Below are 27,500 nucleotides of genomic sequence, written 5' to 3'. Positions count from 1 at the left end.
GCTAAGCTACAATCCTAGTTGGAAAAGCAGGATGCTATAAGCCCAGGGGCTCCAACAGGGAAAATAGCTCGGTGAGGAAAGGAAACAAAGAAAAATATTTTAAGAAGAGCAACAACATTGAAATAAATATCGCCTATATAAACTATAAACACTTTGACAAAACAAAAGGAAAAGAAATAAGATAGAATAGTGTGCCTGAGTGCACCCTCAAGCAAGAGAACTCTAACCCAAGACAGTGAAAGACCATGGTATAGAGGCTATGACACTATCCAAGATTACAAAACAATGGTTTGAGTTTAGAGTGTCCTTCTCCTAGAAGAGCTGCTTACCCTTAGCTAAAGCGTCTCTTCTACCCTTACCAAGAGGAAACTGGCCACTGAACAATTACAGTGCAGTAAGAAGAATTGTTTGGTAATCTCAGTGTTGTCAGGGGTATAAGGACAGAGGACAATATGTAAAGAATAGGCCAGACTATTCGCTTTGTCTGTGTGTAGGCTAAGGGAAAATGAACCGTAACCAGAGAGGATTGTTACTTATGGACAACCTGGCTAGGTCATCTTCTTTACTGTCCTTGTCCTGCTGAGTTTGGTAACCCTCTCCTTACAGAAGGAATAGGAAAAGTGCTTCTAACTGAGCGTAATTTGTGAATGACCTTAGTACAGTGGTAACGTGTTCGCCTAGCATTTGCATGACAGCAGATCGATCCCAGGCCTGGACCGAGAGTTTAAGCTGTTTACTGTGTAGGCCACTGCTGAAACCAGACACCTTTACCTTTACGGTATTGTTCCCCGTACCTGAGTAGGGCTACAACAACAACAACAACAACAACATCATCAATAATAATAATAATAATAATGATAATAATAATGATAATAATGATGATGATGATAAAACAAATAGGTAAAGAATCCCGCCAATAAAAGAAAAGATATTTTCCCTTAATGTACTTCTCCCATAGGTATATATTCTCTTACTACTTCCGACAAAAACTCCCCTATGTTCTCGCAGTTGCTCATTGGCATTCACCATGAGACGCGTAGGAGGGGCTACATCTACCGACACGAGAGCTCATCTCCTAATCGAATTAACATGATCGCCTTTCATGGTAGATATTAGGCTGGCCGCGGGTGGAGGAGGAGGAGGAGGAGGAGAAGAAGAAGAAGAAGAAGAAGAAGAAGAAGAAGAAGAAGAAGAAGAAGAAGAAAGAGAGGAGGAGGAGGAAGAAGAAAGAGAGGAGGAGGAAGAAGAAAAAGAGAAGAAGAAGAAGAAGAAGAAGAAGAAGAAGAAGAAGAAGAAGAACAACAACAACAAGAAAATTGATTGATTTTAGGTTTTCTGGCATTCTGACAAGAAGAAGAAGAAGGAGGAGGAGGAGGAGGAGGAGGAGGAGGAGGAGGAGGAGGAGGAGGAGGAGGAGGAGGAGGAGGAGGAGGAGGAGGAGGAGGAGGATCAGTGAAGAAGAAGAAGAAGAAGGAGGATCAGTGAAGAAGGAGGAGGAGGAGGAGGAGGAGGAGGAGGAGGAGGAGAAGGGCCGGTAGTTATAGGCTCTGTGAATTATCATCACAATGGAAGGGTCAGTTTTATTTATTCTGTTAAGATATGGCCGATAGCTCTTTGTTTAGTGTTGTTTTTCGCACCTTTGTTTTCTTATGTAAATTGATTGAAAGGTTTGAATAGTTTCTTTTAATTGGCTTCGGTATTTAAATGTAGGCTCATACCTTATAAGTTTCTCAGTGAAATTCCATTCTGTTTAATGTATGTATATTACGGGAACATGATACAGAGAGAGAGAGAGAGAGAGAGAGAGAGAGAGAGAGAGAGAGTTTGGCATTTAAATATACGTTCATACCTTATACGTTTCTCAGTGAAATTCCATTCTGTAAAGAATGTATATTATGGGAACATGGTACACACACACACACACACACACACACACACACACACTCTCTCACAGAGAGAGAGAGAGAGAGAGAGAGAGAGTTTGGCATTTAAATATACGCTCTTACCTTATAAGTTTCTCGGCGAAATTCCATTCTGTGTAATGTATATATGTTATCGGAACATGATACACTAAGAATGATTTCAAGTTTTCTGGCATCCTGACATCGAAGGTTATTGACCCCGATATCGTTTGTTATAAATAAAGAATATGAAAATAGTTAGATTTAGATATTTCGGCGTTGGTACCATAGGATAAATTGATTCATTTTAAGTTTTCTGCTATCCTCACATTGAAACGAACAAACGAACGAAGACTGGGATACTATGTCCATTGATAAGAAGGTGGAGAGACTTAGGTCATACTGTAAAATGGAAAGAAACTTTTGGAGAGAACCGGGATGAGGATGGTTATATGGATTACTGGAATAATGCTACTGGAATGGAGGTAGAATTGAGATTGAAAAATGGGTGGCATATATAAGGTAAAGAAGAACGCTAGGCAAGCTCATTTGAGTTACTATGTCCATTTGATAAGAAAATGGAGAGATTTTGGTCATACCATAAACTGAAAACGTTTGGAGAGAACCAAGATGAGGATGGTGATATGGATTACTGGAATAACGCTACTGGAATGTAGGTAGAGTTGAGATAGAAAATTGTGTGGTATATATAATATAAATGGGAATGCTAGGCAAGCTCTTTTGAGATACTATGTCCATTTGATAAGAAATTGGAGAGATTTTGGTCATCCCATAAACTGTAAAGTTTTGGAGAGAGCCAAGATGAAGATGGTGATATGGATTACTGGAATAACGCTACTGGAATGGAGGTAGTGTTGAGATAGAAAAATGTGTGGTATATATAATATAAATGAGAACGCTAGGCAAGCTCTTTTGAGATACTGTCCATTTGATAAGAAAATGGAGAGATTTTGGTCATCCCATAAACTGTAAAGTTTTGGAAAGAGCCAAGATGAAGATGGTGATATGGATTACTGGAATAACGCTACTGGAATGGAGGTAGAGTTGAGATAGAAAAATGTGTGGTATATATAATATAAATGAGAACGATAGGCAAGCTCTTTTGAGATACTGTCCATTTGATAAGAAAATGGAGAGATTTTGGTCCTACCATAAACTCTAAACTTATGGAGAGAACCAAGATGAGGATGGTGATATGGATTACTGGAATAACGCTACTGGAAGGGAGGTAGAGTTGAGATATAAGAAGATGTGTGGTCTATGTAATGTATTGGGGAAGGTTAGGGAAGCTCGTCTGGGATACTATGTCCATTGATAAGAAGGTGGAGAGATTTAGGTCGTCCCATAAACTGTAAACGTTTGGAGAGAACCAAGATGAGGATGGTGATAAGGATTACTGGAATAACGCTACTGGAAGGGAGGTAGAGTTGAGATATAAGAAGAATGTGTGGTGTATGTAATGTATTGGGGAAAGTTAGGGAAGCTCGTCTAAGATACTATGTCCATTTGATAAGAAGGTGGAGAGATTTAGGTTATCCTTTGAACTGTAAACTCTTTTGGAGAGAACCAAGATGAGGATGGTGATATGGATTACTGGAATAATACTATTGGAAAGAAAGGAGTAGGTTGAACCAATCAAGCTAATCAAATAGATAGATGTCATGAGGAGGGATCTAAGGTAGGGGTGGGACGGGGGTGTGGAAGAAAATGCAAGGTATAGAAATAGATCGAGAGAGTTGACTGGAACGACCGACCCTGCTATATTGAGGGACTAATAGTCGAAAGCTGTTATCCTATCATAAGCTACTCCAACAGAGTTGAATTTTCCCATTTAATTGTTTTTTTTTTCATATCATATAAGCCATAAATACCTCTTAATATCGAATTCGACAGGAGTATGTATGGGAGAGTTGTAATCAACTTTCATCTCTTTATGGTCCATTGGTGAGTCACTGGAATCTCTGTTTCGACTTGGTCTGGGTTCGAATCTTTGGCCGATCAGAAGCTTTTATCATAAAGTTAATTCCACCTTGGGTCTCTGATCCCAAGGTAGAGCGAATTTGATATTTAGAGTTATTTGTTGGATATACTGTGTGTGTATATATATATATATATATATATATATATATATATATATATATATATATATATATATATATATATATATATTATATTTATATATATATATATATATATATATATATATATATATATATATGTGTGTGTGTGCGTGTACTTGTATATATACATATATACATATACACACATATATATATACTGTAACGTGGTAAAAGGGTTTGTGTATCGCCATGATCAGAAAAAGTTTTTCTGCAACCGATCAGACTAATATCTCCCACTATCACCAAGCCGCAGTAGGCAGCGTGGTGATGAAAACTGGCCAAACCCCAGACTTGAATACGGACATGTCAAAGGTTTTTGTCCTGCATTGGACTACAAAGGGCTGTATTTAGATGTATTTGTGAGTTTGTGATCATGTGTGCGTGTGTTTTTTCTTTTGTAAAAACACGTTTATGTTGGGTATCACAACCTTAACATAGGATGCCCATGCCTTCTATCTGGACAAACTTTCCAGCATCTCATTCTATTATCAGCTGTGATTTCGCAAGTGGCAGCAAAAGGAGGCCATGTTACAATCCATAAAAAGGCTTCAATTATTCGCGAGTTTCTTCCCAAGAGCCAGCAAAAGAGGGACATAAGAAGGCTTCACTTATTCGCGAGTTTCTTCCCAAGTGCCAGCAAAAGAGGGCCATAAGAAGGCTTCACTTATTCGCGAGTTTCTTCCCAAGTGCCAGCAAAAGAGGGCCATAAGAAGGCTTCACTTATTCGCGAGTTTCTTCCTAAGTGCCAGCAAAAGAGGTCCACAAGAAGGCTTCACTTATTCGCGAGTTTCTTCCCAAGTGCCAGCAAAAGAGGGCCATAAGAAGGCTTCACTTATTCGCGAGTTTCTTCCCAAGTGCCAGCAAAAGAGGGCCATAAGAAGGCTTCACTTATTCGCGAGTTTCTTCCCAAGTGCCAGCAAAAGAGGTCCATAAGAAGGCTTCACTTATTCGCGAGTTTCTTCCCAAGTGCCAGCAAAATAGGACAATAAGAAGGCTTCACTTATTCACGAGTTTCTTCCCAAGTACCAACAAAAGAAGACCATGTTACAATTCATAAAAAGGCTTCACTTATTCGCAAATTTCTTCCTAAGTGACAGGAAAAGAAGGCCATATTACAGTCCATATAAAGGCTTCACTTATTCGTGAGTGTCTTCCCAAGTGCCAGCAAAAGAAGGCCATATTACAGTCCATATAAAGGCTTCACTTATTCGCGAGTGTCTTCCCAAGTGCCAGCAAAAGAAGGCCATATTACAGTCCATATAAAGGCTTCACTTATTCGTGAGTGTCTTCCCAAGTGCCAGCAAAAGAAGGCCATATTACAGTCCATAAAAAGGCTTCACTTATTTGCGAGTGTCTTCCCAAGTGCCAGCAAAAGAGGGCCATGTTACAATCCATAAAAAGGCTTCACTTATTCGCGAGTTTCTTCCCAAGTACCAGCAAAAGAGGGCCGTGTTACAATCCCTAAAAAGGCTTCACTTATTCGCGAGTTTCTTCCCAAGTACCAGCAAAAGAAGGCCATGTTGCAGTCCGTAAAAAGGCTTCACTTATTCGCGAGTTTTTTCCCAAGTGGCAGCAATAGAAGGCTATGATACAATCCGTAAATAGGCTTCACTTATTCGCGAGTTTCTTCCAAAGTGCCAGCAAAAAGGGCCATGTTACAATCTATAGAAAGGCTTCACTTATTCGCGAGTTCCTTCCCAAGTGCCATCAAAAGAAGGCCATATTACAGTCCATATAAAGGCTTCACTTATTCGCGAGTTTCTTTCCAAGTGCCATCAAAAGAAGGCCATATTACAGTCCATATAAAGGCTTCACTTATTTGCGAGTTTCTTCCCAAGTGCCAGAAAAAGAAGGCCATGTTACAATCCATAAAAAGGCTTCACCTATTCGCGAGTTTCTTCCCAAGTGCCAGCAAAAGAAGGCCCTGTTACAGTCTATAATAAGTCTTCACTTATTCGCGAGTTTCTTACCAAGTGCCAGCGATAGAATGCCCTGTTACAGTCCATAATAAGGCTTCACTTATTCGCGAGTTTCTTCCCAAGTGCTAGCAAAAGAAGGCCATGTTACTGTCCATAATAAGACTTCACTTATTCGCGAGTTTTTTCCCAAGTGGCAGCAAAAGAAGGCCATGTTACAATTCATAAAAAGGTTTCAATTATTCGCGAGTTTTTCCCAAGTGCCAGCAAAAGAAGGCCATCTTCCCAAGTGCCAGCAAAAGAAGGCCATGTTACAGTCCACAATAAGGCTTCACTTATTCGCGAGTTTCTTCCCAAGGGCCGGCAAAAGAAGGCCATGTTACAAGCCATAAAAAGACTTCACATATTCGTGAGTTTCTTCCCAAGTGCCAGCAAAGGAAGGCCGTGTTACAATCCATAAAAAGACTTCACTTATTCGCGAGTTTCTTCCCAAGGGCCAGCAATATGAGGCCATGTTACAAGCCATAAAAAGTCTTCACATATTCGTGAGTTTCTTCCCAAGCGCCAGCAAAAGAAGGCCATGTTACAATCCCTAAAAAGGCTTCACTTATTCGCAAGTTTACACTGGCAGATGTCTCAGGCACAAATATTCAGCTCGACATTTTTTTCAGTGTTTTGGGTCAGTTGGTAATAAAAGATTTGATGAGGTCATCTTCATTTTTACTCGCGAACATAGACAGGCTGACATTCACCAAAGGAATTCTTCTTTTGTCTGATGTTTGTTAAGGATTCCCAGCCTTCATCCTCAGACAAGCAGGTATGATGTGAATGCTTAGGGGGAAAAACTTCGTTTAGTTACTAGTAAGCCTCTGGGGGGTGGGTGTTAAATGTGGTCCGTGTATATTGATCGATGTCAAGGTGTTTCGTCTTTCCTAAATAGAAAATCCTCCACTCCAAAGAAGTTTAACTGATCTATACATAAATTCTCTCTCTCTCTCTCCCCTCTCTCTCTCTCTCTCTCTCTCTCTCTCTCTCTCTCTCTCTCTCTCTCTCTCTCTCTCTCTCATTAATGGTCGACCAATTCTTAGAGATCAAAGTATTATAGATTCGTATTGATCGATTTCAAGGTGTTTAGTTTTTCCCATTTAGAAGATCCGCCACTCCAAAGGAGTTTGACTTATCTATAAGTAAATTCTCTCTCTCTCTCTCTCTCTCTCTCTCTCTCTCTCTCTCTCCTCTCTCTCCTCTCTCTCTCTCTCTCTCTCTCATTAATGGTCGACCAATTCTTAGAGATCAAAGTATTATAGATTCGTATTGATCGATTTCAAGGTGTTTGGTTTTTCCCATTTAGAAGATCCGCCACTCCAAAGGAGTTTGACTGATCTATAAGTAAATTCTCTCTCTCTCTCTCTCTCTCTCTCTCTCTCTCTCTCTCTCTCTCTCTCTCTCTCTCTCTCTCTCTCTCTCTCTCTCTCTCATTAATGGTCGACCAATTCTTAGAGATCAAAGTATTATAGATTCGTATTGATCGATTTCAAGGTGTTTGGTTTTTCCCATTTAGAAGATCCGCCACTCCAAAGGAGTTTGACTGATCTATAAGTAAATTCTCTCTCTCTCTCTCTCTCTCTCTCTCTCTCTCTCTCTCTCTCTCTCTCTCTCTCTCTCTCTCTCTCTCTCTCTCTCTCTCTCTTTCTTCTCTGACACACACACACAACAGACTAGTTCTCAGAGTTCAAAGGAATTATAGATTCGTGTCAGTTAGATGTGGTCCGTATAATTCGATGGATTTTGAGGTGTTTTATATTTCTCAGTAAGCCGATCTATAATTGGACTCCTCTCTCTCTCTTTCTCTCTCTCTCTCTCTCTCTCTCTCTCCTCTCTCTCTCTCTCTCTCTCTCTCTCTCTCTCTCTCTCTCTCTCTCTCTCTCATGATAGGCCAATTCTTTGAGATCAAGGATTTATAAATTCTTATCAGTTAGATGTGGTCCGAACATTAATCGATTTTGTTAAGCAATCAGTGAGCTGATCTATAGTTAAATCTCTCTCTCTCTCTCTCTCTCTCTCTCTCTCTCTCTCTCTCTCTCCTCTCTCTCTCTCTCTCTCTCTCTCTCTCGTGATAGGTCAATTCTTAGAGATTAAGGAATTATACTTTCGTTTCGGTCCAGATTCCATAAGTGTAATGTACAAAATAGAAAACTTCTCTGATGTGGCAACAGCTGACCACTTTAATTTTTTTTTTTTTATACAAGAGGGAAACTAGACAGCACAAATTCGTATTGATTTTTTTTTTCGTTCTATGTATCTATAAAACAATTGCAGAATATTGGCGGCGCAATATTCTTTTCATAAAGTGAAAATGAATTAGTCTCGGAGGGAAAAGCGTTGATTAATTTAGACATGAGAGAGAGAGAGAGAGAGAGAGAGAGAGAGAGAGAGAGAGAGAGGAGAGAGAGAGAGAGAGAGAGAGAGAGAGATAAAAGTAGTATTGATTGATTCTTAGAATTAAATGTCAAGAGAAGCCAGGGTAAAAATATAATTTCAATTTCTGCAAATTAGCCAACCCCTGCCATTATCGTAAGCCACACCCCGAGTTTCAGCTTTAATAAAGACAAAAGAATCTCGCAGAATGGAAACTACCGTATACCAGAAATGATAGCATTTGCGGTTAACGAGAAGGTCTTTGGAATGTAAAAGATCATGCAAGTACATTGTCTGTCTAAGTACCACGAATTACTAATACTAATGTAAAGGAAAATCAACGCATCAGATTCCTCTAGGCATATGCAGGCTCATTATTATTATTATTATTTTTATTATTAATTAGCTAAGCTATAACCCTTGTTGGAAAAGCAGGATGCTATAAGCCCAGGGGTCTCAACAGGGAAAATGTCCATTGAGGAAAGGAAAAGAGTAAAAATAAAATATTTTAAGAATAGTATTAACATTAAAATAAATATTTTTCATATAAACTACAAATGCTTTACTAAAACAAGAGGAAGAGAAATGAGATAGAATAGTGTATCTGAGTGTACCCTCAAGCAAGAGAACTCTAACCCAAAACACTGGAAGACCATGGTACAGAGGCTATGACACTAGCCAAGACTAAAGAACAATGGTTTGATTTTGGAGTGTCCTCCCTGAAGAGCTTCTTACCATAGCTAAAGAGTCTCTTCAACCCTTACCAAGAGTTAAGTAGCCACTGACAATTACAGTATAGTAGTTAACCCCTTGGGTGAAGAAGAATTGTTCAGCAGAGAACGACAGGAAGCTTTTTAGAGTCCAATCATAAAGGGTAGTGGTTTTAATTCGATCAACACCATTGGGTGACCTGTGAGAAGAGGGCAAAGGTGATGGGTGCTAGAAATTCTGCTCTCAGCTCTAGAATACTGACAGACAGGGACAGAGAAAAGGATCTGCCAAGCTAGTTTTGTACCGTCTTGGACAGAAATGGGTGTTGGAAAGCCTGCTCTCAGCTCTAGAACATATAGACAGACTGACAGAGAAAGGAATCTGCCAAGCCAGGTTTATACCGTCTGGACAGAAGTCTCAGAACTAAATGTCATCGCTGGGTGCTAGAAAGTCTGCTCTCAGCTCTAGAACCTATAGACACTGACAGACACAGAGAAAGTGATCTGCCAAGCTAGTGTTGTACCGTCTTGGAGAAAAGTCTGTGGACTAGACGTCATCGTATTAGACAAAACTGCGACAGACTAGTGAGGGTCTTACCGGAGAGACGTGCTGAACATAACTGACTTTATTTAACGAGAAAACAAGCTTAATACAAACGATTAGGGTAACAATGGCATAAATAACAATTTGGAATATGCAGTGGCATGCTTCCAACGGTTTTTTTTGTTATCAGAGAGATAGCATGCATGCATGCATTACAAAACTCACTGAGTGGACCCATGTAGACCTGTGAAAGCTTTTCCGTTAAAGGGATATATATCTTTCCCTAAAGACCATCGTTGATTACACTGCCTTTTGGATCGTGTCAAGTGGATTTATTTTGTTAATTGACTTCATTTTAGGTTGCCTTTTAGCCAGCGCGGGCTCTGCGTCGTAAAATAGTTCTAAAATTGCCACCTTTGGTTTATGATCTAGTGCTTTAACCCTTTCACTGCCAGGGGTGAAGTCAACAAAACTTCCGATGTAGCAACACTTTCAAGACTAAAAAAATGTTAACTTGGTGATATTAATTGGAAAGCTCTTATTAAGACCTTTCTAATAAATACGCTCTTGCTTCGGTTTGGATGATTTTCAAAGACTGTTTCAGTTTTCAAATATTGATCAAGTCACCAATGTCAGTGAAAGGGTTTAAAACACATATGTGTTATTTTTGGCTATTAGAACTCTTGTTAGAGTAATACAATGGTACTAAAAGAAACTTCAATATAAAGCAAATTAAAAGGAAATGAGAAATTGTATATTTATTGGTCTACATGAGTGTGTTTATCTGGTACAATGATGTCTACAGTAGTCTAGGTAGTTCTAGCCTGGATGCTTTATTGGGAAATTCTATGAATTTATAAAGATGTGTGTACCCAAAGGGGGGGGGGGAGGGAGTTATAAACCGTCAGTGCACCCTATGTGGTGCACTTTAGACAATACTGAAGTCTCTGTAGTTACCAATCTAATTTTTTCATCAATCTTTTTGTTTAAAGGTTTTAAAGGGCGCTCATGAATGGCAAAGGTAAGGGACAAGGGTAAGTCCTAGAGACTGGCCATATTTTTACATACAAGTGACTAAGCTCCTTCCATCAAGCTAGAACCAGGGATAGCCAGGGAATGGCTGTTGATGACTCACCAGGTAGCCCTATAGGCTATCCCCAAATTTGTAAGGATGGTGAGGTTGCAGGCACTAATAGAAACTATAGAGCTGGAGTGTGTATGAAACACCCGTGCAGCAGATTGCAGGAGAGGGACGTTTCCAGTAGGCCTCTTTTGCTTTATACTAAATAAAGCAAATGTGGTGTCTAACCCCCCCCCCTCCCCCCTCCCCCCCAGTTGGAACTCGGCACTAATGGTCTCCCCGGTACCAGTGCCAATCTAGACATTTATTTGCTCTTATGTGTGAATGTAAAGAGAGAGAGAGAGAGAGAGAGAGAGAGAGAGAGAGAGAGAGAGAGAGAGTGAGAGAGAGAGAGAGAGAGAGAAAACACTAGTCTACTGTAATGAACTCTATTTAGACTTTTCATCTATTTTGAGAATACTCTATAACCTAACCCGCCTGATTGGTAACGTCTCTGCCTGGTGTTTGCCAGACGGGGGTTAGAGTCCTGCTCAGACTCGTTAGGGCCTTTAGTGTTTGCAACCTTACCATCCTTGAAAGCTAATGTGGGGGGTTTTGGGGGAGCCTATAGGTCTATCGGTTGAGTCATCAGTAGCCATTGCCTGGCCCTCCTGGTCCTAGCTTGGGTGGAGAGGGGACTTGGCCGTTGATCATATGATATATGGGCAGTTTCTAGGGCATTGTCCTGCTCGCTAGAGCAATATCACTGTCCCTTGCCTCTGTCATTCATGAACGACCTTTAAACCCTCATGTAAATCGTATTATTGTGCCGTCTTCTGGATGGTACGTAACGTCTCTATGGTCGGGACTAACCGTCTGGTCCTATTTTGAGGTTACCATAATTTTTGTTGGTATTATTACGCTGCTGTAAATATATCGTAAGTTTATATAATTCTTCATTTATTGTTTGCTAACACGAGCTTGCGTATATTTACCTGCATACACGCTTATTTATATTTCCAAGATATGTTATTTTCATTTGTATTTATCATTACTGTTATCGTGATGGTAGTTATTATTATTATTATTATTATTATTATTATTATTATTATTATTATTATTATTATTATTATTATTATTAGCCAAGCTATAACCCTACTTGGAAAAGCAAGATGTTATAAGCCCAAGGGCTCCAACAGGGAAAATAGCTCAGTGAGGAAAGAATAAGCAAATAAATAAATGATAAGAACAAATTAACAATAAAATCATTCTTAAATCAGTAACAACGTCAAAATAGATATGTCATATATAAACTATAAAAAGACTTATGTCAGTCTTTCATTAGCTGTAAAGAGAAGTACGTTGACTGTTGCATATTTGTCAGAACATTCGTATATGTTAAAACATTTTTTTTTTATATTTTATATTTTTGTTTTTTACTGCGTCTGAGCTAAACTGACCAAATTTGGTCAGTTCCAATTAAGATTCGAAAGTCTAAGGGGTCTACACGCCTTATATGAACAATGGTAATTTTTTTTAATCCCCGAGAGAGAGAGAGAGAGAGAGAGAGAGAGAGAGAGAGAGATGAGAGAGAGAGAGAGAGAGAGAGAGAGAGTCATTTGTTAATAGAGTAGTAGATGGTATTAGGAAAGTCTTCTCCATTTAACTGAGAGAGAGAGAGAGAGAGAGAGAGAGGAATGAGAGAGAGAGAGAGAGAGAGAGAGAGATTTGATAATAAGTAGTAGATGGCATTAGGAAAGTCTTCTCCATCTACTGAGTGGAGAGAGAGAGAGAGAGAGAGAGAGAGAGAGAGAGAGAGAGAGAGAGAGAGCATTTGATAATAGAGAAATAGATTGTATTAGGAAAGTCTCCATTTACTAAATTGTGAGAGAGAGAGAGAGAGAGATGAGAGAGAGAGAGAGAGAGAGAGAGAGAGAGAGAGAGAGAGAGAGAGAGAGAGAGAGAGAGGTGGTGGTTATATTGATTAATTTTCACCCAAAGATGGACCAACACTTGACACTTGAAGGCGAGGTGGCGAAAGTCTTTAGACGACTCAACTTCCTCTGAGGAAAACTGGTTTTGATTCGCTTCGAGCGTGTTAGGGAAATCATTGGACGAGTCAAACATTATTTGTTGGTGTTTATGAGAGGAATGCTGCCTGGAGGAGAGTATTCATGTGCTACTGGGAAATACATAAAAAAATGCACATAAAAGCAGTAAATGGAAATGTTTATGGAAATGCGTGGCAGTGGTGTCATAAGGTTCAGTCACACGCAAAAAGGGCATGATTGAAACTGATTCTTGTTGGAGTAATATTATGAATTTAGATGATGGTTTTATTGGAGTAGTTGTTTGAATTTAGATGATAGTTTTATTGGAGTAATATGAATTTAGGTGATATATTTATTGGAGTAATATTATGAATTTAGATGATGGTTTTATTGGAGTAGTTGTTTGAATTTAGATGATAGTTTTATTGGAGTAATATGAATTTAGGTGATATATTTATTGGAGTAATATTATGAATTTAGATGATGGTTTTATTGGAGTAGTTGTTTGAATTTAGATGATAGTTTTATTGGAGTAATATGAATTTAGGTGATATATTTATTGGAGTAATATTATGAATTTTGATGGTAGATTTGTCGAAATAATATTATGAATTTAGATGATATATTTTTTGGAGTAATAGTTTGAATTTTGAAGGTAGATTTGTTGGAGTAATATTATGTATTTATGATGTAGTTATTGGAGTAGTTGTTTGAATTTAGATGATGGATTTTTTGGAGTATTATGAATTTAGATGATATATTTATTGGAGTAATATTATGAATTTTGATGGTAGATTTGTCGGATCAATATTATGAATTTAGCTGATAGATTTGTTGGAGTAATATTATGAATGAAGCCGATGGATGTATTGAAATAATTGTATGAAATTAGCCGGTAGATTTGTTGGAGCAATATGAATTCAGATAATAGATTTGCTGGTGTAATATTATGAATTTAGCCGATAGATTTGTTGGAATAATTGTATGAATCTATTCAATAAATTTGTCGAAGTAATATTTTGAATTTAGCCGATAGATTTGTTGGAATAATTGTATGAATCTATTCAATAAATTTGCCGAAGTAATATTTTGAATTTAGCCGATAGATTTGTTGGAATAATTGTATGAATCTATTCAATAAATTTGTCGAAGAAATATTTTGAATTTAGCCGATAGATTTGTTGGAATAATTGTATGAATCTATTCAATAAATTTGTCGAAGTAATATTTTGAATTTAGCCGATAGATTTGTTGGAATAATTGTATGAATCTATTCAATAAATTTGTCGAAGTAATATTTTGAATTTAGCCGATAGATTTGTTGGAATAATTGTATGAATCTATTCAATAAATTTGTCGAAGTAATATTTTGAATTTAGCCGATAGATTTGTTGGAATAATTGTATGGATCTATTCAATAAATTTGTCGAAGTAATATTTTGAATTTAGCCGATAGATTTGTTGGAATAATTGTATGAATCTATTCAATAAATTTGTCGAAGTAATATTTTGAATTTAACCGATAGATTTGTTGGAGGGATATTATGAATTTAGCCGATATTTTTGTTTAAAAATTATGTGAATTAGACGATATTTTTGTTGGAGTAATTGTAAAATTTGTTGGAGTTATTTGAATTTAGCCGATAGATTTGAAGGATTAATTGTATGAAATTAACCGATAGATTTGTTGTAGTAATATAAATATGGCCGGTAAATTTGTTGTATGAATTTAGCCAACAGACGAAGATTCTTATAGTTTATATTTAAAATATGTGTTAATGTTATTGTTTTTAAAATATTTTATTTTAATTGTTCATTACTTCTTATATCGTTTATTTATTTCTTCAGTTCCTTTCCTCGTGGGCTATTTTTCCCTATTGGATCCCTTGGGCTTATAGCATCCTGCTTTTCCAACCAGGGTTGTAGCTTAGCTAGTAATAATAATACGGTGTCATGAAAAGCTTTAACGCCACAAGAGAGAGAGAGAGAGAGAGAGAGAGAGAGAGAGAGAGAGAGAGAGAGAGATAATCCCAGGTCATTATACAAACTTCCAGTGGAAGTTGGTATAAATAAACCTGTTCTACTAAGCTCATGAGCTTAAGTTTGTGACTGTAATTGCCTGGAAATTTTCCTTCTTATCTTTGAAGTCAAGCAACCAATGAATGCTGGCTAGATTCGGTCTCCCGTCTATGTTGAGCAGTTGAAGTGACTATGACTGGGTAGGGTCTCTTCTCGGAAGGGTGATCATCATTGAAGGAAGGCTGTGCTGTAAGTGCATATCAAGCGGTGCATTGTAGGTAATACCTGAAGGTATATCTGCACTCACTTTATCCTTCAACAATACTTCCGTATAACCGATTGGAAACATCATTGTCTAGTGTTTTGCTGAACTGGGGTTCGAGCCCGCTCAAGCTGGATAGCTTCTTGTGTTTGCAACCAAACCATTCTTGTGAGCTAGGGATGGATAGTTTAGGGGACCCTGTACATCAACCTACTGAGTCATGAGCAGCCATTGCCTAGCCCTCCCTGGTCCTGGCTTGGGTGGAGAGGAGGTTTCCGTGCTGATCATATGTATATGTGGTCATTCCCTAGGGCATTGTCATTGTCAATTGCATATGCCATTCATGAGTAACCTTTAAACCCAGCCTCCTTTCTTTCAACTTGCCGTCCTACCAGTGGGTGGCTTAAGAGACGAGCAGCACAAGTCATCGCCATATTCATCCTCTAACTGCTGAATCATGGCTAAACCCCTTTACAATAAAACTCCCTTAACAATAGTCACTTCATTAATCTATACACATTTATATAAATACATATATATATATAATATATGTGTATATATGTATTATATATAGATATATATGTATATATATATATATATATATACACATATATATGTATGTATGTATATATATATATATATATATGTATGTATATATATATATATATATATACATATATATATATAATATATATATATATATATATATATACAGTATATATATATATATGTATATATATACTATATGTATATATATATATATATATATGTATATATATATATATATATATATAGAAAGTCAAGGAAATTATCATCATTTGGGACCTTTGCTCATGACATCCCAATGCACAGCTGCCGTTAAAAGTAAAATGTACGTTTGGAGTTGCACCTGCAGAAGCCTAAAATGGGACATCTTTCAATGCATATGCAACTGACTTCCGTATGCTACGTGATTTCCTCTCGCCGATTGCGAGATAGCTGCTCTTGAGGTCAACTGTGTACAAGCAAGGAGTTGATGTAGATTTTTTTTTTTTTTTTTTTTTTTTTTTTTTTGAATATGTTAATTTCTATATTTATTTATTTCCAATTTTAGATGTAGAGATTGTTTTCTAATACAATTATTTTTTTTATTTCTTGTTTACAATGTTTTAATTTCTATATTTATTTCTTTCAATTTACAATTTAGATATCTTTATAATGTGATAATTTTTTACAGTGTGTTAATTTCTATATTTATTTATTTCCAATTTAAGATGTAGAGATTATTTTATTATATATATATATATATATTTTTTTTATTTCTTGTTTACAATGTAATAATATCTTATATTTGCTTCTTTCCAATTTAATATGTAGATATCTTTTATAATATCGTTATTTTTTACAGAGTGTTAATTTCATATTTTTTTTTATTTTTTTTTGGAATATGTTAATTTATATATTTATTTATTTCCAATTTAAGATGTAGAGATTATTTTATTTTATATTTTTTTTATTTCTTGTTTACAATTTGTTTATTGATTTTTTTTTTTGGAATATGTTAATTTCTATATTTATTTATTTCCAATTTTAGATGTAGAGATTATTTTATTATATATATTTTTTTTTATTTCTTGTTTACAATGTGCTAATATCTCAAATTTTTTTTCTTTTTTTTGGAATATGTTAATTTCTATATTTATTTATTTACAATTTAAGATGTAGAGATTATTTTATTATGTATATATATTTTTTTTATTTCTTGTTTACAATGTGTTAATATCTTATATTTGTTTCTTTCCAATTTAAAGTGTAGATATCTTTTATAATATGGTTATTTTTTCTTTTTTTTTGGAATATGTTAATTTCTATATTTATTTATTTCCAATTTAAGATGTAGAGATTATTTTATTATATTTTTTTTATTTCTTGTTTACAATGTGTTAATATCTATATTTGTTTCTTTCCAATTTAGAATTTAGATATCTTTTATAATATGGTTATTTTTTACAGTGTGTTAATTTCTACATTTACTTATTTCAAATTTATGTAGATATTTTTTCTAAAATTATTATTTATTTTTTTTATAATCTGTTAATTTCCAAATTTTTTTTTTCAAATTAAAAATATAGATATTTTTTTTATAGTATAATTATAATTTATTTTTACATTGCATTTATTTCTATATTTATTTATTTCCAATTAAAGATGTAGATATTTTTTCATAACATGATTATTTTTTATTTTTTACAGTGTATTAATTTCTATATTTCTTTCGAAATTAAGATGTAGATATTTTTTTAATATAATTTTTTTTTACAATGTATTAGTTTATATATTTATTTCTTTACAAATTAAGACATATTTTTTTATGATAACTTTTTTTTATAATGTATTAATTTTTTTATTTAGTTCTTTCCAAATTAAGACATAAATATTTTTCTAATATGATAACTTTTTCCTTTTTTTTTACAATGTATTAATTTCTATATTTATTTCTTTACAAATTAAGACATATATAATTTTCTAATATGATAGTCTTTAATTAATTTATATTACTTCTTTCCAATTTAGGACTTACAAATTTTTTTCTGAAATCATTGTTCTTCTTTTACGATATATCTGTACATTTATTTTTTTTCCCCAAATTAAGATGTAGATAATTTTCTAATTTTTTTTTTTTTTTTTTTTTTTTTACAACTTGATTTCTAAATTTAGAATATATTTTGGTTTTAGGGGTCAGTTAATATTTTTCTACTTCGTCATTTTCTAATTCCTTTGAAAACCTGTTTTTCATAATCTCCTTGAAATTAGCCTTTTTTGGAATATCAGGTTTAAGGGAAACTTACAAGAAAAAAAGAAGATAATAGATATATGATTGATTTTTTTTTTTGATCCAAGACCTTACGGTTCATTTTTAAAATCGCCTAACGTTTTAATAAGCATAAAATCATATGGTGCCAGCAGAACGTTTGCGTATATATATATATATATATATACTGTATATACATATATATATATATATATATATAATATACTGCATATATAATATGTATATATATACATACATATATATATATATATATATATATAATATATATACTGCATATATAATATGTATATATATACATATATATATATATATATATAAGTTATATATGTATATATATATATATATATATATGTATGTATTTATGTGTGCGTGTTTGGTAACGTCTCTGTCTGGTGTTTGCCAGACAGGGGTTCGAGTCCCGCTCAGACTCCTTAGCGCTATTAGTGTCTGCAACCTTACCATCCATGTGAGCTAAGGTTGGGGGGTTTGGGGGAGCCTATAGATCTATCTGCTGAGTCATCAGCAGCCACTGCCTGGCCATCCCTTATCCTAACTTGGGTGGAGAGGAGACTTGGGCGGTGATCATATAATATGGTCAGTCTAGGGCATTGTCCTGATTGCTAGGACAATGTCACTGTCCCTTGCCTCTGCCAATCATGAACGACTTTTAAAACCCTTTAAGAACACAATACATATATTTTTCATTATTTAAAGTACGCTACATAGAAAAAACGTTTGTATTCACTTGTGTATTATAATGTAGTCATATCCAACTCTTTTCTTTTATATCTTATATATATTTAAAATTTACCCTCTTGCATTTCATATCTTCATTTCCGGCAGTTACCAATTGCCTTCGTATTCTGAAAGAAAGGTCCAGTTTCCATTTAGAATTTGTACTTTTTTTTAATACATTTTAATTCCATATAATTTACTCTCATTATCATTTCCTGTAGTTATCACTTGTCTTTGCATTCTCTAGGAAGTGTCAAATTTCCCTTTAAAAGCAAAGTTCAAACTCTGAGAAAAGGATTAATTTTTATCATATATATATATATATATATATATATATTATATATAATATATATATATTATATATATCTAAATATATATATGTATATATTTATGTATATATTTATAGATATATGTATGTACGTATATATACACACATATATATACGTATATACATTTATACATTTATATATATCCATATATATATATATATATATATATAAATTATATATACATACCTACATATATACACAAGATTCAAACTAAGTCTCACACTTATTACATATTAGAAATCCTTGCTTTTATTCCAACGCCAAAACTATCACTTATTCGACTTAGTTTCTGAAGAACACAAGAACATCAGTTAGCCCCAAGGATCGGAGTATTACTCTTTGACGAAACCAGTATCTCATAAATATAGAAACAGGTTCTTTGGCTCAGGTTGAAAGGGAATGTGGCTAGTAAAACACTTGCTTTTATTTATTTCTATTGTCCTTCTGAAATCGTGTCCTCTCTCTCTCTCTCTCTCTCTCTCTCTCTCTCTCTCAGGATGGAAAGTAATGTGGATAGTAAAACACTGCTATTATTTGTCTCTTATCCTTCTGTAATCCTCCTCTCTCTCTCTCTCTCTCTCTCTCTCTCTCTCTCTCTCCAGGAGGGGGAGGTAATGTGGATGGTAAAACACTTGCTTTTATTTATTTCTATTATCCTTCTGAAATCGTGTCCTTCTCTCTCTCTCTCTCTCTCTCTCTCTCTCTCTCTCTCATTAAGGAAGCCAGGTGCAGAGACACTGCCATAAATGAAAACTAGCTCTAGATTTTTCATTAAGAGAACCCAGGCATTATAAAGAGAATCTGGTCATGCCACACGCTTCATAACACTATCCGTCGCCTGTCTTCAAGGCTTTGAAAATCCAGCAATCATAGGTTTAAAAAGAGTCCGTCAATGTCTCTTTGACTTGAGCATGATATCTGTCTAAAAAAAAAAAAAAACGGTAAAATGGGATGCTGAAAGTGAAGGAAAATAACAGGAGATGAGAATTATCACGCGTTGGCAAATCAGTGGCAGCTGATAGTGCACCTGTTGGATGTCATTCGACCAGCTGATTGGATGCTGGAGAGAGCCAGACACGTGCTGGTAGCCAATGGGCGCGTTTTGCACATGCGACCCCGTCGATTTCCAGCCAATCATGTGGGTCGTTACAAGATGGTCTTAGCCAATGAGGGCCTTCGACACAGGAGGCTGTGCTTCAAGGGGCTCTGGGGGATAATCAGGGAAAAAATGTTAAAATATCATCAGTCATGGTCATTGGTGATGTAAATTGCCAAAGGAGCAGCATCAGTAGCAGCTTGCAAAGATGTTTTTCTCTCTCTCTCTCTCTCTCTCTCTCTCTCTCTCTCTCTCTCTTTTGCATAGTACCTACTTACATTTTAGAGAGAGAAATAAATTGATCAAATAAATGATATAATGAATAAATTATTCCCTAGATATTTTGTTAATTTCAGAAGTCTCTCTCTCTCTCTCTCTCTCTCTCTTGCATAGTACCTACTTACATTTTAGAGAGATAAATTGATCAAATAATGATATAATGAATAAATTGTTCCCCAGATTTTGTGTTCATTTCTGAAACCCCTCTCTCTCTCTCTCTCTCTCTCTCTCTCTCTCTCTCTCTCTCTCCTATGTTTTGCAACCATAATTCCAGACGTTATTTCCAGATGAATCATTAGAAGTTACTCTCTCTCTCTCTCTCTCTCTCCTCTCTCTCTCTCTCTGGGACTAGGTTAACTAGGAACGACCCTGTCTGGCACTGTGATAACCTCGTTGAAAAACACCTTACACACCTGCCGCTCCTAAATACGGAGATGTTAATGCCTTTCTTGCTGGCGAGTTGTAATGGTTCTTTTGCCTTTTAGATAGGTGACAAGTGAGCAACTAAAGGAGCTAGTAAAAAAAATGACATTACGAAAGTGCAGCGGGGTGAGAGAGAGAGAGAGAGAGAGAGAGAGAGAGAGAGAGAGAGATTAGCTAGTTTTGAAATAAAATTTTAATTCCAGGTGAAACTTTAATCAAAATCATAGAGAGAGAGAGAGAGATGAGTTGATTTTAAAATAAATATTTAATTCGATATAACTAATCATAAACCATTGAGAGAGAGAGAGAGAGAGAGAGAGAGAGAGAGAGAGAGATATTAGTTAGTTTCAAAGGTGAAATATTATTTAATTCCAGATGTAACTTTAATCAAAATCATTGAGAGAGAGAGAGAGAGAGAGAGAGAGAGAGAGAGATATTAGTTAGTTTAAAAGGTGAAATATTATTTAATTCCAGATGTAAATTTAATCAAAATCATTGAGAGAGAGAGAGAGAGAGAGAGAGAGAGAGAGAGAGAGAGATTTTTTAAATTTCAAATTTTATGTTTTTTCCATGGATTTATAAAAAATAATTTCTTCTGGATTTAATTTTGTATGTATCTTAATGATATGACTCTTAATTGTGAGGCCTTATGTCTATTTAGCAGTTTTTAAGATTACTACTACTACTACTACTACTACTACTACTACTACTACTACTACTACGACTGGTAATAATCTTTAAATAGAACGACATGAAAAGGAATAAGTGACAAATAATATTTGATTATGACGAAAATACAATGAAAATAACTAATAAATTCCGTTTTCTTTGATCTGTTGAAATCCTTACGGTACTTCTCAGTTTTCGTTTTTATTCAACATATTGCAAAAATGGAATATTTTATTCATATTCAAAATTATTTTACAATAAATGTTAATTTTTATATGAAATGGTAATTTCTCTCATTTTATGCAAATTAAAAAGATAACTAAGATGTCATTAATTACTAAAAAACTCTAAAATTAACAATAATATTAACTAGAAGAAGAACAGAAGAGATATCCAATATTGTTAGATGGTCTCGAATAAACTAGTTTCCCCCCTTTCGATTGTTGACTTACTGACCTACAGACCTAGTGGCGAACTTATCCGCTTAACTCTACGGGTTTCCATCGTATACTTTCATTAATGTCCCGCGGCTTGATTTGACATCTTGAAATTATTATTATTATTATTATTATTATTATTATTATTATTATTATTATTATAATAATAATAATAATTATTATTTTTATTTAAAATATATTTAATATTCATAATTTATAACTTATAATTTATAATTCATGATTCATATTTCATGATATATAATTCATAATTTTTATTTCATAATTCATAATTTATAATTCATAATTTATTATTTATTATTTTATTTTCATTTTTATTTTTATTATTTATTATTTATTGTTTATTATTATTTATTTTCTATTATTATTTATTATTATTTATTATTATTATTTATTATCATCATTATCATCATCATTTAAGCTACAACCCTACCTGAAAAAAAGGATGATATAAGACCAAGGGCTCCAACAGGGAAAAATAGTCCTGTGTGGAAAAGGAATAAGGAAATGAATAAAATACAAGAGAAGTAATGAACAATTAGAATAGAATAGAACATAACTACATTGAAATAGAGGGTTCATATCTAAACTATATAAAGAGACATATGACAGACTGTTCCACATTAAAAAAAACTTTCGCTTGTTTTGTAGGAAAGGTAAATAAGTGTCTTCATTTTATTTTAAATATTTTTTTTTCAATGAGGAACGATATACCCTGATTTCCCAGTCCATTTTGTAATGCTGTTTTCCAAAATGCGTAAACACGATGGAATAAACTAAATAAAAAAATGATCATTCACTTGCCTTCATTATTGTAAGTTATGGTTCATAACTAAGAAAAAAAGTAAATTACGATAGTTTGGTTACACTAGTTTGGATGATGGTTTCTGGAGGCTAGTGTCGTCAGTGGTGTAGGGATTTCTCGATCTGCACCTGCTTTATATCCTTCCACTGTACCTGTAATCCCGGTTCTTTTCTTCCTTTTTGCTGTCCAACTCCTCAAATTTTACTTAAACTGGTCTTGGATACCGTGGTCTTTTACTGTCTTGGGCTAGAGTTCTCTTGCTTAAGGGTACACCCATTCACATAGTCTTAGGCAGTCCCATTGCCTCTGTACTATGGTCTTCCACTGTCTTTTGGGCTAGAGTTCTCTTGCTTGAGGGTACACTCATTCACATTGTCTTGGGTAGTGCCATAGCCTCTGTACCATGGTCTTCCATTGTCGTGGGCTAGAGTTCTCTTGCTGGAGTGTACACTCATTCACGTAGTCTTGGGTAGTGCCATAACCTCTTTACCATGGTCTTCTACTGTCTTGGGATAAAGGTCTCTTGCTTGAGAGTACACTCATTCACATAGTCTTGGGTAGTGCCGTAGCCTCTGTACCATAGTCGTCCACTGTCGTGGGCTAGAGTTCTCTTGCTTGAGGGTACACTCATTCACATAGTCTTGGGTAGTACCATAGCCTCTCTACCATGGTCTTCCACTGTCTTGGGATAAAATTCTCTTGCTTGAGAGTACACTCATTCACATAGTCTTGGGTAGTGCCATAGCCCCTGTACCATGGTCTTCCACTGTCGTGGGCTAGAGTTCTTTTGCTTGAGTGTACACTCATTCACGTAGGCTTGGATAGTGCCATAGCCTCTGTACCATGGTCCTCCACTGTGTTGGGCTAGAGTTCTCTTGCTTGAGGGCACACTCATTCACATAGTCTTAGCTAGTGCCATAGCCTCTGTACCATGATCTTCCACTGTCGTGGGCTAGAGGTCTCTTGCTGGAGGGTACTCTCATTCACGTAATCTTGGGTAGTGCCATAGCCTCTGTACCATGGTCCTCCACTGTCTCGGGATAAAGGTCTCTTGCTTAAGGGTACACTCATTCACATAGTCTTAGTAGTGCCATGTCCTCTGTACCATGGTCTTCCACTGTCTTTGGTTTGAGCTCTCTTGCTTGAGGGTACACTCATTCACATAGTCTTGGGTAGTGCCATAGCCTCTGTACCATGGTCAGCCACTGTCTTTGGGTAGAGATATGTCTAGCTTGAGGGAACACTCGGGCACACCATTTTATTTTTTTTCTGTTCCTCTTGTTTTTTGAAGTTTTATAGTTTATATTTGAAAGATATATTGGAATGCTGATACTGTCCTTAAAGTATTTTACCTTAATTATTCATTACTTCTCTTGCAGTTTATTTATTTACTTATTTACTTTCCAAACTGGGCTATTTTCCTCCATGTTGGAGCCCTTGGGTTTATAGTATCTTGCTTTTCCAACTAGGGCTGTAGCTCAGCTAAGTAATAGTAATAATGTATGAGTGGTCTCAAAGGCCCTAACGCCGGGCTATGTAGTCCAAATTCAAATATGAGCAATTCTTCAGTTCGTAAAACCTTTTTATTATTATTATTATTATTATTATTATTATTATTATTATTATTATTATTAAATGCTAAGCTAAAACCCTAGTTGGAAAAGTAGGATGCTATAAGCCCAGGGGCCCCAACAGGGAAAATAGCTCAGTGAGGAAAAGAAACAAGAAAAGATAAAATGTTTTAAGATTAGTAAAAATCTTGAAATAAATATCTCCTATATAAACTATAAAAACTTAACAAAACAAGAGAAAGAGAAGCTAGATAGAACAGTGTGCCCGAGTGTACCCTCAAGCAAGAGAACTCTAGCCCAAGACAGTGGAAGAGCATGGTACAGAGGCTATGGCACTACCCAAGGCTAGAGAACAATGGTTTGATTTTGGAGTGTCCTTCTCCTAGAAGAGCTGCTTACCATAGCTAGAGAGTCTCTTCTACCCTTACCAAGAGGAAAGTGGCCACTGAACAATTACAGTCCAGTAACCCCTTGGGTGAAGAAGAATTGTTTGGTATTCTCAGTGTTGTCAGGTGTATGAGGACAGAAAAGAATATGTAAAGAATGGGCCAGACTGTTTGGTGTCTGTGTAGCAAAGGGAAAGACTCGTAACCAGAGAGAAAGATCCAATGTAGTACTGTCTGGCCAGTCAGAATGAGTAAGAAAAGGAACGATGAAAACATTCAAGTTATTTTCATATCAACATTGTCGACCTGACCAACAGAATGAACAGACATACGCATGTACATATATACACTCAGACTGGTTCTCCTCTCCCTCGTAGTCCTTGCTGAAGGGTATATTATTTCTTGGGTTGTGCCATAGCCTCTGTACCTTGGTCTTCCACTGTCTTGGGTTTAGAGTTCTCTTGCTTGAGGGTACATTCGGGAACACTATTCTATTTTATTTCCCTTCCTTTTTTTTTTTAGTTTTTATAGTTTATATAGGAAATATTTAAATATTACTGTCCTGAAAATATTTAATTTTTCCTTATGTTCTTTCCTCACTGGGCTATTTTCCCTGTTGGAGCTCCTGTGCTTATAGCATTCTGCTTTTCCAACAAGGGGTGTAGCTTAGCAATTAATAATGATAATAATAATAATGATAATAATAATAATAATAATAATAATAATAATGGATTTCCTGTCAGATGTACTCTTAAGATCTAAAGTTATTCAAAGGAATTTGAAAAAAGTAAGCTTCATATTATAGTTCTTTAGAGAGATTAAACCCCCTCAATGCCTTTTGAAATTATTAAAGTTATTAAAATTATCATTAGAATTACTGTTATTTTTAAACTTCTTAAAATTTTGTAACTGGTCTTAGGTATATCAGCGCACTTCAGATACCTGGTGTTGCATGAGTTCTGAATTATTTAGAATGTAGATTGATTCATTAGAATAGTTTTGTTTTGTATGAACTATTCATTTAACCATAGACATTTAGTCTAGCTCATACGTATTATTATTATTATTATTATTATTATTATTATTATTATTATTATTATTATTATTATTATTATTATTTTCTAAGCCACAACCCTAGTTGGAAAGTGAGGATGCTATAAGCCCAGGAGTCCCAACGGGGAAAATAGCCCAGTGAGGAAAGGAAACAAGAAAAATAAATTGAGAACTGTAACAACATTAAAGTAAATATTCCTATATAAACTATAAAAACTTTAGCAAAACAAAAGGAAGAGAAAGTAGATAGGATAGTTTGCCCGAGTGTACCCTCAAGCAAGAAAACTCTAACTCAAGACAGTGGAACACCACGGTACAGAGGCTTTGGCACTACCCAAGACTAGAAAACAATGGTTTAGTTGTCTTTGATTTTATTTCTCAGCCACACCCACTCTTCTATTCCCACATGTGCCAAAATTAACACCAACCTCTTGAATCTTGAAACAACTAAATAAATTATATTCCCTCTGTAGTAAGTCCGAAGTTTACTAAAGTTGTATTGATGTCCAAACATTTGTACAATTCTTACTAAAACTTAAAATCTCCAAAAAGCCTTTTGAAAATAAATGGTCTTAACAGTGATTAAAGGTTTAAAGGCCGCTCATGAATGGCAGAAGCTAGGGATAGTGACAATTTTCTGGCTAGTAGGACAATACATATGAGTAGCGCCCAAGCCCCCTCTCCACCCAAGCTAGGATCTGGGAGGGCCAGGCAATGGATGCTGATGACCCAGCAGGTAGACCTATAGGCTTCCCCAAACCCCCTATCCATAGCTCATTAGGATGGTGAGATTGCAGACACTACAAGAAACTATCTAGTTTGAGCGGATACTCGAATCCCAGTCCGGTGATCGGCTGGTAGGGATGTTTCCAATAGGCTAACTTTGCATCCTAGCTGGACTTACTTTATATCTTTCTACTTCGTAGTGTAAGTGTAGGGTATCCCCTGTTGCACTTGGGAGCTGAATGGTCTCACAGGCCCCAGCAGCGTGGTCTATAGCCCAAATTCAATTGATCAGTTCTTTTTACATTATGCATTATCTAGTTCTAATGGTGGCACATTGGTAACGTCCCTGCCTGGTGATCTGGTGGACTTAGGTTCAAGTCCCGATCAAGCTCTATAGTTTCTTGTAGTGTTTGCAACCTCACCATCCTAGTGAGCTATGGATAAGGGGTTGAGGGGAGCCTATATGTCTACCTGCTGGGTCATCAGCAGCCATTGCCTGGATTTCATTGGTCCTAGCTTGGATGGAGAGGTGCTTGGGCACTGATCATATGTATATATTGTCAGTCTCTAAGGTATTGTCCTTCTAGGGCAGTGTAACTGTCCCTTGCCTCTGCCATTCATGAGCGGGCGTTAAACGTATTTTTTTTTTTTCATATCTGCTGTCCTAATAAGGAAAAAGCACGTGATTTCTTAATGCATAACATTTTATTAAAACTAAAGTCTAAATATTTGGTTATTTGTGGTCAGTCTTTAGGGTATTGTCCTGCTAAGGCATTGTCATAGTCCCTTGCTTCTGCCATTTATGAGCTGATTTTAAATGTAGTGTTTTTTTTTTTGTCTTGTTATATCTACTATTCTAATTAGGAAGAAATATGTTCTTTTTTGCTCTGTGCATAAAATTTTTTGGTGGTCAGTCTTTAGGGTATTGTCCTGCTAAAGCATTGCCACTGTCCCTTGCCTCTGCCATTCATGAGCTGCCTTTAAACATAGTATTCTTTTTTGTCTTGTTATATCTACTATTCTAATTAGGAAGAAGTATGTTCTTTCTTGCTCTGTGCATAACATTTAATTAAAATAATATTTTCTTTGTTTATTGGTTACTTTTTGAAGGTCCGATGGAATACCTCTGTACCCCAAAA

The 27,500-nt window shown here is 35.5% G+C and overlaps 1 long non-coding RNA gene across 1 annotated transcript in view; it reads left to right on the top strand.

Moving 5' to 3' along the window:
* LOC137645096 (uncharacterized) overlaps positions 1-27,500 on the top strand; it is a 73,908-nt gene that overhangs the window by 42,887 nt on the left and 3,521 nt on the right. The window lies entirely within an intron of this gene.

This window comes from Palaemon carinicauda, chromosome 8 (assembly GCF_036898095.1).
Source record: "Palaemon carinicauda isolate YSFRI2023 chromosome 8, ASM3689809v2, whole genome shotgun sequence".
Lineage (NCBI taxonomy): Eukaryota > Metazoa > Arthropoda > Malacostraca > Decapoda > Palaemonidae > Palaemon > Palaemon carinicauda.
This window is presented reverse-complemented; position numbering and strand designations above follow the sequence as displayed.